Source organism: Macrobrachium nipponense, chromosome 18 (assembly GCF_015104395.2).
Source record: "Macrobrachium nipponense isolate FS-2020 chromosome 18, ASM1510439v2, whole genome shotgun sequence".
NCBI classification, from domain to species: Eukaryota; Metazoa; Arthropoda; class Malacostraca; order Decapoda; family Palaemonidae; genus Macrobrachium; species Macrobrachium nipponense.
This window is the reverse complement of record NC_087211.1, coordinates 81,744,389-81,759,154: the sequence shown is the minus strand read 5'-3', so window position 1 is coordinate 81,759,154 and position 14,766 is coordinate 81,744,389.

The following is a 14,766-nucleotide window of genomic DNA, read 5'->3' as shown; positions in this document are numbered from 1 at the left end:
GCACCCACTTATCCAGCTAGGCGTGTCCCATGGCCAAAATGCTGTTCAGGTGGGAGTACTAAGCTACTGAGAATAGGTCTAGAACCAAGTATGGTAACTGGGGGTTGTTAAAAATTTAGAAAAACCCTTTTACATTTGAAAATACAGGGTTTGTGTTTGCATAGATGAAGGTTGAAACAAGAATTAAAAACACTTACAACATGTGTATCAGGCTAAGAAGTTTGTAATATCAAACTCTGTTTTGAGAATAACAGAATACAATATCAGATATGATTAAATAAGAGGTGAGAAAATTAAGACGAGGAAGTTTGATTTCCTTTAGCCCCTCACCAGTCCAAAGAAATTTTGTATCCATCTATTTATAAGTCACATACTTAAGATAAAATTTTGTAATGGTAGAGTGATGTCTCTAGGTACCTTCTTATGAAATAGTGTTATGTTCAAGGTATTTTTTAAACCAAAGAAGCAGTGAATGCCATGATCTCATCAATTGAAGCTCTTACCTGTGCTGTCTCTCATCTGACATATTGCTGTAGTCTCTAAGGATGACCTACTTAGGCCAGCAGGAGACATTGATCTTTCAAGTATGTTTCTTGGACAAACCCGTAAAGGGAACAGTCTAGTAGTTCTGAGATAGTGATGAGCTGCTATTAGTCTCTCTGTAAGAGAAAAGAGCACAGTGTCTGGGATATTTGAGGACCACAAATTTGGGCATGTATGAATAGTAGGGCTATGGTAAAACAAACTAAAAGTATAATGACGAGTTGTGATGTTTTGTACCTTATATATATGTATACCGTGGTCCCCCCGTATTTTCGGGGGATGCATACTAGAACCCCCTGTGAATAGTTAGAACCCACAATTAGTTAGAAACCCCTATAAAAATGCTTAAAACCTCCTATTTTGTTACGTAAAACTCAAGAAAATCCCACTAAAAATTATTATACCAGGATTTTTTAATAGTTTTATCACAAAAAAAGTGCATTTTATGATAAAATTGATAAAAAAACCCAGAATTTGTGGATATTTCTCATAGAAAAATCCTGCGAATGTGCGAATTTTCCGCAAGCAATGCGGGGAAACGTTCCTGAGAGAAGTCTGCGAATGTGTGAGTCCGCGAATACGGGGGGTCCAGTGTGTAGGTCAATTTCAGTATTTATTTGCCAAAGCTTTAATATTATAGATTGAAGTGTCTTTTTATTTTCTTTTACAGAAAGGAAAGATAAGGAATACTAGAACATTCTGCACTTACATGTGCTGTCTGTTCCTTTGTTTCTTCGGTGTTCTTCCAGGCCTCATCGCTTTCTTCTTTTGCTGCCGTAAACCCAAGTGCAGCCACTGTGGATATACTCCCTAAAAGCTCATCAGTTTGTAATGAGGAAAAGAAAGTAGGAGATTTCTTCATTTATTTTCATCTAGGAAAGTAGCGTTGTTGTTTTTTAAACCTGCTTGAGGTACTCATGAGAGAGAAATAAAGAGAATTTTGGAGTTTATACGTAAAATTTTTAATCAACAAGGCAGGTGATTTTTCCCCTGCCTATTTATGTAAAGCCTTTGGCACAGAAATTAGCAAGGAATTTTATTTTTAAAATCTGATGTGTCATCTACTTTTAAAATTAGATCAGGATGTTTTTATGCAAAGACTTATTATAGATTTCTGTAGTTTTAAGATTTTAATGATTCAATTGAGGTTTTTTGCAAAAATCGAAGTTTTAATATAGGGAAGGGCAGTTTTATTCTTTTGATTTCAAATGTTTCCTGTATGTAAAGAAAAAGAGAGATTTTTGCTCATAGTGTCACTCATTTACTAGTGAATATGTAGTACTGAAATGTGCATCTTTGCTTTCAAAGAGTGTTCAGAACTCAACAATTTTTACCTTTTTACATGGCATCATGTTATCACCTATCTACCTGTAATGTTGTATTACAGTGGAGAAACAAAGTTAAAGTGACATGTTAACCATTATAGTGCATTTAGATGTATATTGATAATATTCTATACTGAGTGATACAGTTTCATGCTGAAGAAAATAAAGTCAGCAGGGATACATTCCAAGTTAATGGAAGTGGACTCGGATTTCTAGACAGTATATAAGATTATGTATGAATTAATTTTAACATTTTCTATTTCATTGTTGTTTTATGAGGAAAGAACATCATTTACAGCCCGATACAGTAAAGGCTTTCTTCCGATGTATGACGATATAATACTTTACTGATCATATCTGTACTGTATTGTGTCTCAATTTTATAAATTCTCCTTGAAGGGGGTTGCAGGAACTTCCCACCACTTTTTGTTCCTTCCTTTTAATTTGGATCAGTTTCCACTGTGAATTTGGTTGCCATTGGGCTACAGAGCTGTAAATACTGTAGTTTAATTCATGTCAAACTTTCTTTGTAAAAGTTAGTAACCTTATGAAAGCTAACAACACATTAACACAATATATATACTAAACTAACTTATATAAAAAAAGACCCTTCACCTACAGTTTTGTTGTAGAAAAATGAGGAAGTCGGTCATCTAGTGCAGACTATTCAGTGACTTTGTCTCCATAATTTTAAGTACTAAGTCAATTTAAAGATCTTTTAAGAAAACTTTTTAAAGGTACTGTGTCTTGATTACAGTCAAAATCTTTTTAAAAACGTTAGGGGTGCAGTGCTACCCAACTTTTTCGCATTTCACTTTGTCTCGGATTTTTGTGGAACATATTTTTCATGTTTTTTGCGGGAACTTTCACAAATTTTTCTGGGGCAGAATCTCTAGAATTATATTAATTTTTTTTTTTTTTTATTAGAATAAGCTGCTAACTTTAAATCAGCAGCTATAAGCATTTTAGTTTAAGGAGTACATGGTATTTGGTATTATATAACCGACTTTAAAAGGATGGAAGCAAAGCAACGTCCTCTCTTAAAGGCCAGTAAGAAAAATAACTAACGGGGTCACGAGTTGAAGAGGGGTATGTGGGTGGCTCCACATGTCTTTTGACCAAGCACAAATGCCAACAGTCCCTTGCGTACACAACTTATTTTAAAAACTTTACTGGTTTCCAGCTGGCGCTAAGTATTTATCCTAATGTTAAGACCTTAGGTTTGTTAGTTACAAAAAATACAAATTGGTTAAAAATTTGTCATTTTTAGACAAAAAAAAGTCGGGTAGCACTGTATTGCATCTTTATACAGTGTCTTTCTTCCATTTCTTATATTTCCTGTGCCCAAAAAGATTTTGGATTGGGGTAAATTGGTGATATTTTTTATTGACAAACTGTACATTTCCTCTTCTGTGATGTTTGTAGGTGCTAAGGGAGGTGTTGATATCCTTCCATTTTTCACATTAATCTTCTATTTTTATTGTAGTGTCTTACCGAACAATTATAGAGCGTGATTTCCACGAGCGGCAGGATACTAAATTCAAATTTAGCGCGTCGCGTCGCCAACACTGGTGGTGATGACGTCATCTCCCTCCACTCGCGGGAGAACCAGGTACAACTGCCCAGGTGAATCCAATTCTTTTCCTGCCGGCGTCCGGTGAACATCGGTGGTCGTGCGGTTGGATGACTTTGCTTCGCTTTTTTTCTTGTGAAATTGATCTTCGGAATTGGTGAAGTACTCTTTTTTGGCGTTGTTGTTATTTTGCTTTTTATTTAGGCGTTGCCATGTCGGATTCTAGTCCGTCGGAGTTAGGTTTTGCATCTCAGGATGTAAAACTAGATTATCCAAGTTAGAATATGATTCTCACACTAAATGTGTTAAGTGTAGGGGACAGGTTTGTTCGCAGATCGAACATGTACGAGTGTAAGTGATTGGACTGATTCTCAATGGAAGTTTTTTAGTTCATACTCGGAGAAATTAGCTAAAGACAGAATTAGAAACAAAAGCAGCGCTTAGGGAAAGTAGACTTAGCTCCGCTTCGTCTTGCGATGCTTCTGTTCCTTCTGTTTCTCCTCAAATTGTTATGTCTCCTTTAACTACACCTCCTATTCCTCCTACTAATCCCGCTTCTCCGGCTTCCCGTGTAGTTTCTTCCGACACCATTGCCAGTCTGGAATCGAGGCTAGATCAGAAATTTTCGGTACTAGCGAATACGGTTTTGCAACTTGGTAATTCAGTTAAGACGTTTTTGGAGAAAGCGGCTTCAGGTAAGAGTGTAGTTGAGGGTGCGTCTGTCTGTCCTGACACGTCTCCTAGACAAAGGTCACTGTCCAGCTCCCCCGCACCGGGGAGAAGACATACCGAAGTCCAAGGGAGTCGATCGGGATTTGCCCACAGCAGGCGCCTCTCTTGTTGAGCCTGTTGCGCCTCAACAGGGCTCGGTTAAGCGTTGGAAAGGTGTTGCGGTCAGACGCCTTTCGAATGATTCAAGCGATTCGTCTTCGGTCGCGCGGCGCTCTTGGCGAGATTCGACCGTTTCGCGTCCCTTAAAGAGGCGTTCAGGCGCCGATTCTTCGCCTCCTCCAGTCAAGCGGTATAAGGAGACTGAGAGTAGGGTTGCGCCGCGACCATTAGCGGCTCGTTCGTCGCCTCAATCTGTGCCTTTTCATACAATCAACTTACCTGTCAGATATATACATAGCTAAGACTCCGTCGTCCCCGACAGAAATTCAAATTTCGCGGCACACGCTGCAGGTAGGTCAGGTGATCTACCGTCCTGCCCTGGGTGGCAGGATTAGGAACCATTCCTGTTTTCTATCATATTTTTTCTGTCGCTTGGAATGTAAACAACGTTTGCAGTTCCTCTGACTTGATTTTTGGATTTCATCGCCATCGATCTTCTGGGCTATCTTTTGCAGGGAAGTACTGGATCTTTGGTTCGGCATACGCATATTAATTTGTTTTGATAACTTTGGCTTCGAAAATTTCGAAGAATTGTTTACGTGTAACTACCGAACTTTTCGGTAGACAATCACATAGTTTGCAAGAAGGAAAATTTTAATATTTATTCATAATAACGTGTAGTAAATGTTAGAATTGATTGAGCTAACTTCCTTCTTGACGATGTAAGGAAAGAATAGTTACGCTTCCTTTAGAAGTTTATATAGCTCTCGTTACTAACGAGCAGTTAGAGCATTAACATTACTAGTAGTGTGGTATCCTCATCTCCTTCTTACTTCACAGAATCTTCAAATTCATATTGCAATTTGAAGACAAAGGAAGGTAGCTCTAAATACGAGCTATGAAAGGTAAGAAGTGATTTTACTGTTAGTGCAGTGGAGGGTGCGTTCTGTTCGGCTCTGTTTCGCTCCCAGGCCTAGACCTCTTCCAAGCTCACATACCCAGAGGAGAAGGAAAGTCGAAAGCCTTACGGAGGTTATGGAGAATCCCCACCGATCAGGACGTCCCCTCGGCAGGATCTGTAGATCGTCCCAGACTGCCAAGTTCGCCATTGGAAAGGCGTCCTAATTAGTAGAGGGTGCGTTCGATCGGCTCTGTCTCGCTCTCAGGCCTAGACCTCTTCCAAACTCACAAGCCCAGAGGAGAAGGAAAGTCGAAAGCCTTACGGAGGTTATGGAGAATCCACCCCACCGATCGGGCGTTCCCTCGGCGGGATCTGTAAAACGTCCCAGACTGCCAGGGATAGCCATTGCAAAGGCAGCCTTTAAAAAGTGCGTCTGTTTCTTCTTCCGTTTCTTCATCTTACATCCGAAAAGACGAAGAATGTACATGTTAGAAGTTCGGACGATCTGGCTCGTTCTCTGAATAAGAGAAACACTGACTCACTGAGCGAGAGGCTGAGAGCCAGCCAGCAAGCTAGCGCGAGCCACGTTCCAACAGCCAGCAGCGAGCCGCGTTCCAACAGACTAGCGCGAGCCGCGTTCCATCAGACTAGCGCGAGCCTCGTTCATACAGATAAACGCGAGCCGCGTTCCAGCAACTGATGAGAGCCGCGTTCCAGAACTTTTTCTTGGCGCAAGGCGCCTTCAAAGAGAAAACAGGCGGCTTAACTAAGGAGCCTTATAGTAGAATGGCAATCAGAAGGATGCTTCCATTGAACGTTTTCTGGCAAGAGGCTCGTATAACAAGACTAGAGGCGCTCGGATCTATTAGGGCGCACGGGACCTTCCACGCAAGCGGAACGTTCCAGGAGCGAGTCTCCTTTCTAGCGTGCGGAACATTCCAGGCGCGCGGAACTATCCAGACGCTAGGCGCAAGGATCCAGACGCCAGGCGTCAGAAGATTTCAAAAATCTTCATTAGAGAGAGAGGTCAGTCGCGAGACTCCTCTTTGAATTTTTAACTTGAACAACTTTCCCCTGGCAAATGTGCAAGATGTCGCACAGGCGGCCGTTGCTTTTGTCAGAAGGATTCTGATACTAAGAGAAGCCCCTTTTCATTATTCAGAAGACTCCTTTGTTAGGCAGTTCCTCTCAATGCGGACTCTCTCCTTCATCCATGCTCTTCCCTCGTTTTGAGGAGGCAAGAGCTTTGGGAGTTTTTCTTAATAAGATCTCATCGATGTTTGGGTATGATGGCGGATAGAAAATATCTACTTCCTTCCGTAAACCCTAGTGATGAACAGGAATTCTGTCTCTTCCGCGATTTATGAAGAAATCACGAAGATTTAAAGAGTTCCTTGATTAACTTCGTTCCTTAAGGATATATATGTATGTATATATGTATGTATGTATATGTATGTATATATGTAGTATTATATGTATGTATGTGTGAGTATGTATATATGTATATATATGTATATATATATATATATATATATATGTATGTATATGTGTGTATATATGTATATATACTCTTTCTATCGTTCTATTAACGAAAAGAACGAAGATAGTAGAAGGTAGTAGAGTTTCTGCTGTATGAGAATACGATACGGTCAATTCATAAACACATACCGTAGTTACTTCTTTTCTGTGCAACTCAATTACAAGTATCCTTCTACGTCTTTCCTAGGAAGGACTACGCTTAAAGGGATTGTTAAGACTACACCTACTTAGCTTCTAGATTTATCGAAGTCTGTTCGCTTAAATATGCTTTAATAAGAACTTCCTGAAGTTCGATAATAATCTTTTATTAAATTCCTTTATTAATTGGAGTAGCTGGCAACTCTGGAAGAGTAAGCGGGGACTGCTTTCGCGTGAGAGCCTGAGACCAACGCAGTACGCCTATGCCAGTTACTGTCAGTACCATGTAGGTGTCAGTCATGAGCGGTCGGGCGAATCTCTCTCTCTCCTGCGGGAGGGAATAACTTTCCGTATCTCTCCCCTACAATCGCGGTCTTAACCTCGGATTGAGGGGATAATTAAGCTAACATAAATAAATATTGTATGCCTTTTGCTAAGAAGCTTTCAATAAGAGAGATAGTACAACCTTTCAATGCGGTTTACCGTAGGTAACATTATTAAAGGATTCTATCGCAGCAGAACATTATATTATGTAATGCTCTCAGGCTTACGAAAGCATAGCTTATTAGAGTACCTGCCTCCAGAAGGAAAGATGGATGAGTCGGATGGGAAACATTCTCTTTGGGACAGAACTTGTTTCCCTGAATGGACTATACTACGTATATAAAGTTTTTTCCTACTAAGGAACGGAATTAACATGTGAAAGGATGTCGGGTACATAAAGGCACAGCTGTTCTGGCACATAACATAAAAAGAATTAGAAGAAAGCGCCAGTCTGGCGCAACGCGCCAGAAGTACCAACCTGGCGCAATGCTCCAGAAGCGCCAGCCTGGCGCAAAATTTGCGCCAGAAGCGCCAGCCTGGCGCAGTGGAGCCAAGAGCACCATCCAAGATTTTCTCGTTTTAGCGAGTTATTAACCTAGGAGTCCAGTAGACTCTCGGACACCAAGCTCGGTAACGGCAAGATTCGTTCCTGATTTCGTACCATTTAATCACTTAGGCCATTTCCACGACACTCTCATATCGCATAGAGCATCGAGAATCTCTTTTTTCGCTCCTATTCGCGTTAACTAAGAGATCCTTCTCGATCGACGATAATAACTGTTAACATGTTTAACATTTATTGGGAAGAGTTGTGAGAAGACGAACAGGCTTCCTATAGACTGCTTCCTTTTCCTACTTCTCCCCCGATTGAAGATGACGTGGGAAAAGCTTCAAGGAAGATTATCTTGCCAGTACAAGAGCAACTGGCCTCTTTGGTGGGAGTGTTAGCGCCTCGTAGGAAGGACGTTGCGCTTCCAATCAAGAAGTCTCGTCCTCTCTCCTCTGCGAAGCGAGAGGCGTCATGCAGACGTGAAGCTTCCAAACATATCGCAGAGGCTTCGGTTTCGAGAGCGAGATCGGGAGAATCTTACGGAAGACACGTAACGCCAGAGAGACGTGAGACGTCGTCAAGACATGAATAGTTCATTTAAAGCTGCTTTTAGACGCGAGGCTCCAACCAAAATTTTGGCGCCAGTTAGGACGCCTTTTGAGAGCGAAGCGTCTTCCAGGCGCGAGGCGTCATCCAGACGTCAGCAGCCACACAAACGGGAGGCGTCAGCCAGGACGCTTGGCTGACTAGAAGCGTCATCCAAGCGGGAAGCGTCATCCATTTATGGAGAGAAGCCTGGGCTGTTGGCGCCTTCCAGGACTATTAAAGCGGGGAAGAGGAAGGAATATCATTCCCTTAGCCCCTCTCCTTTTAGGAGTTTGTCTCCTCCAGAGGAAAGACGTACTGAATTAGCAACGGAGACTCATCTAGACCCCGAGTTAGAAGTAAACTCGGAGGAGGAGTTTCAAGGAAGAGAAGGACTGTCGAACTATAATGTTTTGACAGCCTTGCTTCTAGAGGAGTATGGAGACGACTTGACTCCTGCCTCTCCTCCTTCTCCGCGCTCTCTTTCTCGAGTGCAAAGACGAAAAATAAGAAAAGCTTTCGTTTTTTTTTCTTAGAATGAAGCCGCCATTCGATGAAGAGGGCTCTTCAGTTTTAGACTCTTGGATGAAGTTGAAGAAGGTGTTAGTTAGTAACGGTCTTCTGCATGCCTCCAGCGAGACTAGCTGGTAAAAGAGGCATTTGATATCAGACGGGAGAGAATAGGGTATTTCTCTTCCGTCTACGTCAGAAGCGGACTTTTCGACCTTAGTTGACGCTTCACGTAGACAAGGTTTGAACTCTGCCCGTATAACTTGGGGCATTTCAGAACTGGACCATCTCCTCAAGGGACTCTTTCATGTATTGGAAGTTTCAACTTCTTAGATTGGTCCCTTGGGGTGATGTCCAAGAAAGCCCATGATTCTGAAGGACTCGAACCAGAAGTCCTTCTGTGTATTTTGTCTTGTATAGACAAAGCGGTTCAGGATGGCTCGGTTGAGATCTCCTCTTTGTTTGGAGCAGGTCTTCGTTAAAAAGAGGACAGTATATAGTGTCTTTTTAACCAAAGCGGTCTCCCACGCTCAGAGGGCAGCGCTTCTGTACTCGCCTTTGTCTGACTTTTTGTTCCCTTCTCAGTAGTGAAGGACATTTCTCGTTCATTAACTGAGAAGGCGACTCAAGACCTTCTGACACAGTCAGTAAGGAAGAAGAAACCTGCAGACAGCCCCAAGAACACTGTCATTGTCTGATGAGGAGAAAGACCGGGCCTACAACCTGACACAGATGCGCTAGATGCGAACATATAGGACAGATAAGAGTGTCCGATGTGGACATTGCCAGACATCCTCGAGACTCTACCAAGCTCGAAGCTCCGGCAAGTGGGGAGGAGCCACCCAGGCGCGAGGCGCCAGGCAGGAGCGAGGCGCCAGGCAGGCGAGGTACCAGCCAGCGGCGAAGCTCCAGGCAGGCGCAAGGCGCCACTCCAACCGGGCGCGAGACGCCAGCCAGGCGCGAAGCTCCAGGGCAGGCGCCAGGCAGGCACAAGCGCCAACCTGGCGCGAAACGCCAGCCAGGCGCCAGGCAGGCACAAAGCGCCAACCTGGTCGCGAGACGCCAGCCAGGCGCGAGGTGCAGCCAGCCGCGAAGCTCCAGGCAGGCGCAAGGCGCCACTCCAACCAGGAGCTAGACGCCAGCCAGGCGCGAGGCGCCAGCAGGCACAAAGCGCCAGCCAGGCGCGAGCAGCCAGCCAGGCGCAAGCCAGGCTCTAGGCGCGAATCTCCAGCTAAGACGCGAAAGCGTCATCCAGATGCGAGGCGCCAGTCAGCGAAAGGTACCAGACAAGCGCTAGGCGCCAACCAAGAGCGAAGCACCAGCCAGGCGCGAGGTTCCTGCCAGGCTTCAGGCTTCAGTCGGTGTGAGATCCATTTCAAGAAAGCCCTGGTCTTCTTTGAAACATGGAGATCTCCTAAGCACTTTATTAGTGACTTGATTCCTTCAAACAGCTGAGAATTAAAAGCGCAGGAAGTGCGCGCTTTTGCAAATTCTTGTTCTTTACATAACAATATGTCATATAAGGACATATTAACTGTGTTGTACGGTAGAGGCAACTCTGTGTTGACTTCTCATTACACAAAGGATGTCAAGTTAACCTACGAGAGATCCTTCTCTTTTGGTTTTATACGTTTCTGCGGATACGTTTACTTTATGGGATAAGGAGCCGACACTGATCCTTAACTTTGAGTTAAAGTTTTTTAACTTAGTGAAATTATTGGGGTTTTTGAAAGGAGTGTGGGGATAACTCTTTCCAATTTGAGCGCGAACCCTCGTGTTAGGATCAGGTGATCGGGATCGGTGTTGCGCTCCTTCATAAGGTGTATTGTCATATAAGTGGGATCAGCACCCATTGACAAAGTCCTTTCAGGCTCTGCCGAGTAAAGTGGATAAGACCCCTTCGGCAGACCCACAAGAACTCTTTGGCCATAGATCTATATCTCGCTAAAGTTTCTTGAGGTGATGCAGACTACTGGGCAAACACCCACGAAGTCTACCACCTATCAGGTAGGAACCAAGGTTTTATTTATACCTACAACATATGTTGTTTACCTGTCAATTCCATATAGTAGCTGTCTCTTACCCTCCACCGAAGGGTGCCAATCAGCTATGTATATATCTGACAGGTAAGTTGATTGTATGAAAATGATATTGTTATGATACAAAATAAAGTTTTCATACATACTTACCTGGCAGATATTACGATTAGGGCCCCACCAGCCTCCCCGCAAGGAGACAGGTGGAAGAGAAAAAATATGATAGAAAACAGGAATGGTTCCTAATCCTGCCACCCAGGGCAGGACGGTAGATCACCTGACCTACCTGCAGCGTGTGCCGCGAAATTTGAATTTCTGTCGGGACGACGGAGTCTTAGCTATGTATATACTGCCAGGTAAGTATGTATGAAACTTTATTGTATCATAACAATATCATTTTTCGGCTCCATCTACTAGTAGAGATTGTGGTTTTAGCGCTGTAGCTAGCAGTTCTAAGGGTGTTTCTTTAGGCGCTTTTTTCGTCTGTTACGCCTGATGCGCCTGTTTCGCCTCGAATTTCGGCGGCTCCGAGCGAGGGCGCAAGTAGTTTTTTTCCGCCTCCTGCTGAACATTTAGGCTCTTCCAAGCCTACGTTAACTGTTTTTGATTCGTCTCTGGCGCCTTTGCGCAAGCAAGGTTAGAGATGTTAACCAACTGGATGAATGAGTCCAAGGGTGGTTCGAAACCTTCAGATCCGGTTGTAGTTCCGTCTACTTCTTCGGCGGTATCGGAGAATGAAGAAGAAGTAGAGGAGGAGGATTCACATCACCTCTCGTGTTATTCACGTCTCCTTAGATTTCTTCTGGTATCTTATCCAGATTATTTTGAGAAAGCGGCCGGGCGCTCCCCAACTTCGACTTTTTTGATGAGGAGGAAAACTTCAGACCCTCTCCTCCCAAAACTTGTTCTATCTAAAGCGGTTAGACATTCGTTGAAAGAGACGGAGAAATGGATGTCTATGAAAAGAGACTTAGGGAAGGCTCTTTTTGCTTACCCTCCCTCTAAGTTGCTTCGTAAGAGGTATAGGTTTTATGTAACTGGGGAAGCTCCTTCTCTGGGAGTTTCTGCCTCCTCCCAGGGAGACTTCTCCAGTTTAATCGACTCCTCTAGAAGATCTGCTTTCGCCGCAGCGAAAGTTTTCTTTACAGCGCCTGAGTTGGACCACGTTGTAAAGAATCAATTTAAACTTTTGGAAGTCTTGAGCTTTCCTTGATTGGACTATTGGCGCTTTAGCGGCCAAGATCGAAGACTGTCCTTCTCTTTCTCAGGAGTTAGCGGAGGATTGGATTGGTGTTCTGTCCTGTGCGGACAAATCCATTAGGGATGGATGTGATGAGTTAGCTTCACTCATCGCCTTTGGTACACTTAAGAAAGGCAACTTTGTGCTCCTTTGCTTCTAAAAGGGTTACGTCCCAACAGAGTCTGCTCTCTTGTTTGCTCCTTTTGTGAAAGATAACCTCTTTCCAGACGATGTAGTTTGTTGTCAATTTCGTTCTGCGCTAGATAAGAAATCTACTTCGGATTTACTGGCACAGTCTACTAAGAGACCTAAAGCTCCTGTGGAGACTGTTCTTTCGGTTTCTCCTCTGACCCAAGCACCTTTTCGAGGGAGAAAACCCAAGCGCTTCTTTCGGCCGAAGTCGAATTTGCGACCTCAGTCTAAGGCCTCGGCCAAGGTTAACAAACCTTCCAAATGAAAGCTCGGTTCTTCATGCAACAGTGGGAGCCAGGCTGGCGCTGTTTTGGGAGGAATGGGAAAACAGAGGAGCAGAAGCCTGGGTAGTGCAAGTACTCAAGTTCGGCTATCGTATTCCTCTCGTTTCACCTCCCTCGCTCTCACCTGTGCCAATTCCATTCCAGGCATACTCTCCGGGCTCAGACAAATTTCTGGCGCTAGCCGCAGAAGTGGAAGCGCTTGTTCTCAAAGAAGCGATAGAACAGATAGAAGGGGATTTTCCTCCAGGCTTTTACAATCGCCTTTTTGTAGTTCCCAAGTCATCAGGGGGCTGGAGGCCGGTTTTGGATGTGAGCGCCCTGAACTTGCATGTCCAGAAAACAAAATTTCATATGGAGACCACTCGGTCGTTCTGGAGTCCATCAGACAGGGGGATTGGATGGTTTCTCTGGACATGCAAGACGCTTATTTTCACATTCCGATACATCGCGAATCTCGGAAGTACCTGAGGTTCATGTTCGAAGGCAAAGGTGTTTCAGTTTCGGGCGCTTTGCTTCGGACTAGCAACCGCTCCTCAAGTTTTCACCAGGGTTCTATCCCCGTATAGGAAGCTGGGGCGGGGGGGGATTCGGCTGCACATATTAGGAGTAAGAATCTCCACTCTATCTGGACGATTGGCTTCTCCGGTCGGAATCAGAGAGTCGGTGCATGAAGGACCTTGGAACAACTCTGGATCTTGCCAGAAAGTTAGGAATTCTGGTCAACAAACAGAAGTCCCAGTTGGTTCCATCTCAGAGCATCCTTTATTTGGGATGATTCTGAATGCTCAGTTTTTAGGGCTTTTCTGTCCCCGAAAGAGGGTTTCAAGGCTGTCTGGGAGACAAGTTCAGGAGTTCTTGGACAAAAAAGTAAGTTCTGCAATCAGTGGATGAGGCTCCTGGCAAATTGACGTTCAGTGGAGAAATTTGTGACGTTGGGAAGACTGCACGAGACCTCTGCAGTTTTTCCTGAGAGCCTCTTGGTGCAGGAAGACACAAACCAACTCGATTACCTTTCTGTCACGATCAAATAAAAGAGGACCTAAGGTGGTGGCTCTCTCGAGCAAGGTTGGAAGAAGGGTTAGATTTACGACCCATCCTCCCGAACCTACAGTTCTTTTCCGACGCATCGAACACAGGTTGGGGAGCCCTACTGGGAAATCAACGGACTTCAGGAGCTTGGTCGGAGAAGGAGAAGAAGTTCCACATAAATGTAAAGGAACTGTTAGCAATTTTCTTGGGGCTCAGACAGTTCGGAGCTTAGTAGAAGGTCGAGTAGTGGCAGTGCATTCCGACAACTCCACGGCTCTCTCGTACGTGCGGAAAACAGGGGGGGAACTCATAGGTCTTCTTTCTCTCTGTACGAAGTAGCCAAGGATCTCCTCCTGTGGTCAAACGAAGCGAAGGTTCAGCTAGTCCCGAGATTTGTTCCGGGAAAGATGAACGTCCTGGCGGACGAGTTAAGTCGTCAACAGCAAGTGTTACCTCTGGAGTGGACTTTGGACAACAAGATTTGTCAGAAACTTTGGCGACCTTTGGGGACGACCGTCAATAGAACCTGTTCGCGACATCAAGGAACAAACCGTCTTCCTCTCTTTTGTTAGCCAGTCCCAGATCCTCTAGCTTGGTCGGTGGACGCAATGCTGTTGGATTGGTCGGGTCTGGAAGCTTATGCATTCCCTCCGTTCGGTCTAATAAGAGAGGTGCTGAACAAGTTCATGTCGCACAGCAATGTAACGCTAACGTTAATCGCTCCCTTTTGGCCCAGGAAAGAGTGGTTCCCGGACCTTCTCCAGTTGTTAGTAGACTTCCCCAGACTTCTTCCTCCAGAGAAGTGGCTTCTCAAACAACCTCACTTCAAGAGGTTCCACCAAAACTTGTCCGCTCTAGCTCTGACAGGGTTCAGACTGTCCGGAATCTTGTCAGAGCGAAAGGATTTTCAAGAAGATGCTGCAGAAGCTATCGCTCGTTGTAGGAGAGAGTCTTGTAACAAACTCTATCAAGGGAAGTGGAGAAATCTTCAGAGAGTGGTGTAGAAGTGCTAAAGTCTCTACTTCTGCGACCTCTTTAACAGAAATAGCAGATTTTTCTTCTATTTCTTAGGACTCTAAGAAACTGGCTCCTTCGACGATCAGAGGATATAGAGCCATGCTCTCTTCGGTTTTTCGACATCGAGGTTTGGATATTTCCTCCAATTC